The sequence below is a fragment of the Arachis duranensis genome, chromosome 5, assembly GCF_000817695.3.
Source record: "Arachis duranensis cultivar V14167 chromosome 5, aradu.V14167.gnm2.J7QH, whole genome shotgun sequence".
Lineage (NCBI taxonomy): Eukaryota > Viridiplantae > Streptophyta > Magnoliopsida > Fabales > Fabaceae > Arachis > Arachis duranensis.
In genome coordinates, this window is record NC_029776.3 from 76,262,297 (window position 1) to 76,268,851 (window position 6,555).

A 6,555-nucleotide genomic window follows, 5' to 3' on the forward strand; every position below is an offset into this window, starting at 1 on the left:
TCGGGATGGAAAGTTATGAATTGATGATGGTTGTGGTGAGTGAAAACTTGGAAATGAATTATTATGGTTGATGGAATGAGTATGAGTGGAAGGGTGCTCTGAGTAGTGGCCTCTGAGATTGAATATGTGATTATGATATGCATTGTGCTCCGTCGTAGGAGCTGTGGCAGTCTTCCGCCTACGTTCGAATGTGAGGCTTGAAGCTGGGCTTCTCACTCATCTTTATCGCACAAGAGGAAGGTGGTAGGACACTCTCCCTCGGAATGTTTTTCCCTCTGAAAGGAGAAGGAGGTAGGGAACTTATCCCTCAGATTTTTTCCTCTTGAGCATGGGTTTCTCTCTGGTTGCAAGGTGGTAGGGCACTAACCTACGGAATCGTGCGGCATCCAGAGGAAGGTGGTAGGGCACTCTCCCTCAAAACGTTTCCCTCTGAAAGGAGAAGGTGGTAGGGCACTTATCCCTCGAAATTATTCCGCCTGAGTATGTGCAACAGAGAGACTAATCCGGGAGTTGCCGTCCGGATTTTGTGTCGGGTTTGGCACTATAATCGACATGTGATATCACAGCCAATAGGACAGGTATTCATCATATGTATCTTCTATATGCTTGCTTGCTTTGTTTACTTGAGCTTACCTAATTGTATAACATGTCTACTTGCTTCTTGAATTACTTGTTATATATATGAATACTATCTGTACTTTCCTTGCTTGCATTATCTGTGGTTGTTCGGTGTTGAGGAGGTTAGTTAGGCGGTGGCGATGGAATCGCACGGAGGGTAGGTTGGTGAAGGCTGTGGGACAGTGGTGACTAGTTTTAGATAGAAATCCCCTAAGTTTAGATACCTTTATTTATTGGTTACAGTTTAAGTTATTTATTTCGTTTAAGCTTGAATATCTGTTTAGTATGAAGCTCTAGGATTGCCTCTAGCATCTCGGGGTCTTACATCTTACATTACTGGGTACTGTTACCATACTGAGAACCTCTGGTTCTCATTCCATACGTTGTTGTTGTTTTATAGATGCTGGTCGCAACCCACCTCTGGTTCTCATTCCATACGTTATTCTATATTATTCTGTATTGTCTGTATATCACTAGCCAGCTTAAACTCCGCAAGTCGTGGCTAGATTCTTATGCTATTATACTCTTATATTTTGTTATATTATATCTATATCTTATGCGTTAAGTTGGTAGCTTTGTGAGTACGTTTTGCACTTTTCAAATCCTATTTTTTAGTTTATTTTTGTCATCGGGCTTCTAGAAATATTATTCCTTTAATATATTTATGTATGAACCTTAGAATTGTCGTAACCTTTGATTAATCTTTGCTTTACGGCATGAGGTAAAGCTTAGGATAATTAGGGTATTACATTTAGTGGTATCAGACCGGTTCGTCCTCGTGAGCCTGAGAGATGGACCGATTATGCTTCATTGCATATTCTGGGTCATTTTTCTTTCATGCTATTTAGGTTATCTACTTGATAATTCATAGCATGCTTGTTTGTGAGTGCTGGTGCATGGAATTGCAATCACACCTTTGCAACTCCGCACAACTAACCAGCAAGTACACTGGGTCGTCCAAGTAATAATTTCTTACGCGAGTAAGGGTCGATCCCACGGAGATTGCAAACTTGAAGCAAGCTATGATTATCCTGTAACTCTTAGTCAGGAGATTAGTGATAAAAATGATTTTGTTTGTAAAAAGTAAAAGAGCATGAAATGAATGATACTTGTTATTCAATAATGGAGAACAGGTCGAGGTTTCAGAGATGCTCTGTCTTCTGAATCTCTGCTTTCCTATTGTCTTCTTCTCCAAACATGCATGGCTTCCTTCCATGGCAAGCTGTATGTTGGTTGATCGCCGTTGTCAATGGCTACCATCCGTCCTCTTTGTGAAAATGGTCCAGGTACGGTTTCTGTATGGCTAATCAACTGTCGGATCTCTCGTCTCGGATGAAAAATACTAGGCACAGCTAACGCACGACTAATCATTTATCGGTTCTCACTTGTGTCGGAATAGGATCTCTCTATCCTTTTTCACACTATCACTGCACCCAACATTCGTGAGTTTGAAACTCGTCACAGTCATCCCGTCCCAGATCCTACTCGGAATACCACAGACAAGGTTTAGACTTTCCGGATATCATGAATGCTGCCAATTGGTTCTAGTCTCTACCACAAAGGTTCTGATCTCACGAGTTTGAATGCTCTGTTGTCAGGAGATGCAAGTCAAACTCGTGGATTAGAAACCCAAGAGATACGCACTCAAGCTGTCGCCCAATGAATACGTTGAGCTCAGATAGAATGGAAGTGGTTATCAAGCACGCATTCTTAAATTTGAGAATGATGATGAGTGTCACGTATCATCACATTCTTCATATTGAAGTACGAGTGAGCATCTTAGAACAGAAGCAAGCGTGATTGAATAGAAAACAATAGTAATTGCATTAATCCATTGAAACACAGCAGAGCTCCTCACCCCCACCTATGTGGTTTAGAGACTCATGCTGTAGAAGATACAATATGAGATGTAAAATGTCATAAGTTACAAAATAAATCTCTAAAAGTAGTTTTTATACTAAACTAGTAACCTAGATTTACAGAAAATGAGTAATTAAGTGCAGATAGTGCAGAAATCCACTTCCGGGGCCCATTTGGTGAGTGTTTGGGCTGAGCTTTGAAGCTTTCACATGCATAGGCCATTCTTGGAGTTAAACACCAGCTTGGGTGCCATTTTGGGCGTTTAACTCCAGCTCTGGTACCAGTTCCGGCGTTTTATGCCAGAAAAGGGTCTCTAGTTGGCGTTTAAATGCCAGTTTAGACCATCAAATATCGGGGAAAGTATGGACTATCATACATTGTTGGAAAGCCCAAGATGTTAGCTTTCTAGACCAATTGAGAGCGCGCCAATTGGATTTTGTAGCTCCAGAAAAATGCGTTTGAGTGCAGGGAGGTCAGAATCCAACAGCATCTACAGTCCTTTCTCAGCCTCTGAATCAGATAATTGCTCAGGTCCCTCAATTTTAGTCAGAAAATACCTGAAATTACAGAAAAACTCACAAACTCATAGTGAAGTCCAGAAATGTGATTTTTGAATAAAAATTAATAAAAATATAACAAAAAGTGAATAAAGCATGCTAAAAACTATATGAAAACACTACCAAAAAGCTATAAAATATCCACTCATCATAATACCAAACTTAAACTGTTGCTTGTCCCCAAGCAACTAGACAAATAAAATAGGATAAAAAGAAGATTATGGTGCAATAAAATCTCAGAGTCTTTAATGAAGCTCAAATTTAAATTAGATGAGCGGGGTTTATAGCTTTTTGCTTCTGAATAGTTTTGGCATCTCATTTTATCCTCTGAAACTCAGAATGATTGGCTTCTTTCAGAACTTAGCATGCAGATGAGGTTATTGATTTTCCTAGTTTAACTTTGATTAATTCTTGAACACAGCTTCTTTGAGTCTTGGCTGTGACCCTTAGCATTTTATTTTCCAGTATTACCACCGGATACATAAATGTCACGGACACATAACTGGGTGAACCTTTTCAGATTGTGACTTAGCTTTGCTAGAGCCTCCAGTTAGAGGTGCCCAGAGTTCTTAAGCACACTCTTTTGCTTTGGATCACGACTTTAACCACTCAGTCCAAGCTTTTCACTTGGACCTTCATGCCACAAGCACATGGTTAGGGACAGCTTGATTTAGCCGCTTAGGCTAGGATTTTATTCCTTTGGGCCCTCCTATCCATCGATACTCAAAGCCTTGGATCCATTTCACACTTGCCTTTTTGTTTAAAGGGTTACTGGCTTTTTTTTAATACTACTTTTTCTTGCTTCAAGAATCTATTTTATGAAATTTCATATTATCAATAACATTTTTCTGTTTACCTTATTCTTTCAAGAGCCAAACATTACTTAAATTTCAGTATAAAAAATATGCACTGTTTATGCATTCATTCAGAGAGCTAAAGTAATGCCACCACATATAATTAATTTGAATTTTTCTTATTATATACTCAAAATGTTTGCACCCTTACTCTTCTAAAAAAATCTACTATTTTATTCATGTTTAATGATGATAAGAAGAGTAAATTATAGCCAAATTGAAAAAATAAAAAATAAAGTACTACTCATGCAACAGAAAAATGGAAATTTAAATGCTACTAATACTTATGGATTAATAATAATAAAAATAAACGACGTTAACACTAATGCTCATGTAACTCTTAAAATAGGTTTCTAATAACAAAATTATCACAGAGTTAGAACTCAATAACCTTTATTTTGAGAGATAAGTGCTCCTTCAATCTGTGGGATGTCTGGCTCTTCAAGGGACAGCTTCTGGTGCTTTAGCTCCTGTATCTCACGCCCTTGCTTCTCTTATTCTTTGAGCAATTTGCAGAGCATGCTGTTTTGATTCTGCTGCTCTTCTTTGAGTTGATCCATATCTTCTTGCAGATTGTTGATAGCTGGTTCTAAGCGGGCCCAATAGTCAAATTGAGAAATTTCTGGGAGGAACTCATGCGCCCTCTTCTTGATGGGGTTGTCTTGAACTTGAGGTCCATTAATTACCTTTTTGGTGATTGGGCATTCAACTGGGATATACTCATTCACACCTATGTTTACCCCCGCATCTTTACATAATAGACTAATCAAGCTTGGGTAAGCCAATTTGGCATCGGTGGATTCGTTGTTTTCAAATATGTAAATTTCACAAGAAATCAGCTGATGAACCTTCACTTCTTTTCCCAGCATAATACAGTGAATCATCACTGCCCTTTTGACAATGACTTCAGAGCGGTTACTGGTGGAAAGTATAAAATGCCCAATGAAATCTAACCAGCCCCTGGCAACTGGTTTGAGATCTCCTCTCTTCAGTTGGTTTGGGACACCTTTTGAATTGGTTATCCACTCGGTTCTAGGGAGGCATATGTCCTCTAGAACTTGATCCAGCTTTTTATCTTTAGCCAATCTCCTATTAAAGGATTCTGGATCATCTTGTAGTTGAAGAAGTTTGAGGACTTCTCTTACTTTTCCAAGGCGGAAGTAGATAACCTTCCCTCTGACCATAGTCCGAAAGGAGTAAAAAGCAGTTCCCTCTATTCTTTGCTTATCCGTCATCCACAGATTTGCATAGAATTCCTGGATCATGTTTCTTCCAACATGTATCTCAGGATTAGCTAGGACTTTCCAGCCCCTGTTTCGAATCTGTTCTTGGATCTCCGGGTATTTGATGCACGAAAACTTGTCTCTCAACAAATTTCCCTTCGGCAAGTATACCGAATTGTCGTCAAGTAAAAACTCACAATAGAGTGAGGTCAAATCCCACAGGGATTGATTGGTCAAGCAACTTTAATTGGAGGAATGTTCTAGTTTAGCTAAGTAGAAGTTGAGTTGATAATTACAGAAAATTAAATGGCGGGAAAGCAAATGACAGAAAATATAAATGCTGGAAATAAATGGCAGAATGTAAATTGCAGAATCTTAAATGGGAATTTGGGGAGATGAACATAAAAGTAAATGACAAAAGGTAAAGAGAATGGCTAAGATTAGAAAAGGGGGATTCATTGGGCTTCGGAGATGTTGCATTCTCCGGATGAAGTTCATTCTCATCTCTTCGTCAATCAAAGCATTCATTGATCTCCTTGGCAATCTTAAGTGATTGGATCCCAATTCCTTGGCAACCCAATCTCTCTAAGCTTGAACAATTACCCAATTCCTTGATTTAATTGCTCATGGGAAGAGATGAGGTATGGTCACTGATTATACCACATGTATTTCCAAATCAAATTATTGGTAGGATTATATGTCACTATATCCATCCAAACCCCAATTTGGTCTAACATGAGAAAGCAATTCTAGCATGATCTCCTCATCCCTTTTCCAAGGCTCAGAGGAGATCCAATTATGGAGAGTTTCTTTTCCAAGACAACTAACCAATTGATTTAAGATCGAAAGCTTTCTAGTAAATCAAGAGAAAAGAAAGAGGAAGAAGAATGAAAACTATAATTGATCCATCAAATTACAACAGAGCTCCTTAACCCAATGAAAACGGGTTTAGTTGTTCATAGCCCTGAAAATGAAAGATGATAGAGAAGAGTTCATTCTCCCCAGTTGGTGGACGAAATTGTGATCACATCAATGTAGTATTCTTTGTTGTTGTATGGAATCCTTATTATGGCACTTATGTGTGGACACAACTCCGTTCAACTAACCAGCAAGTGTATTGGGTCGTCCAAGTAATACCTTACGTGAGTAAGGGTCGATCCCACAGAGATTGTTGGTATGAAGCAAGCTATGGTTATCTTGTAAATCCCAGTCAGGAGGATAAAATTATGGAATTTAGAAAATCAAATATGATTAATAAAAATAAACAGAAAATAAAATGGATAGAGATACTTATGTAAATCAATAGTGGAAATTTCAGATAGGCGTATGGAGATGTTGTGCTCCTCTTGAATCTCTACTTTCTTATTACATTCATCCTATCCTTCTTACTCCTTTCCATGGCAAGATGTATGTAGGGCATCACCGTTGTCAATGGCTACATCC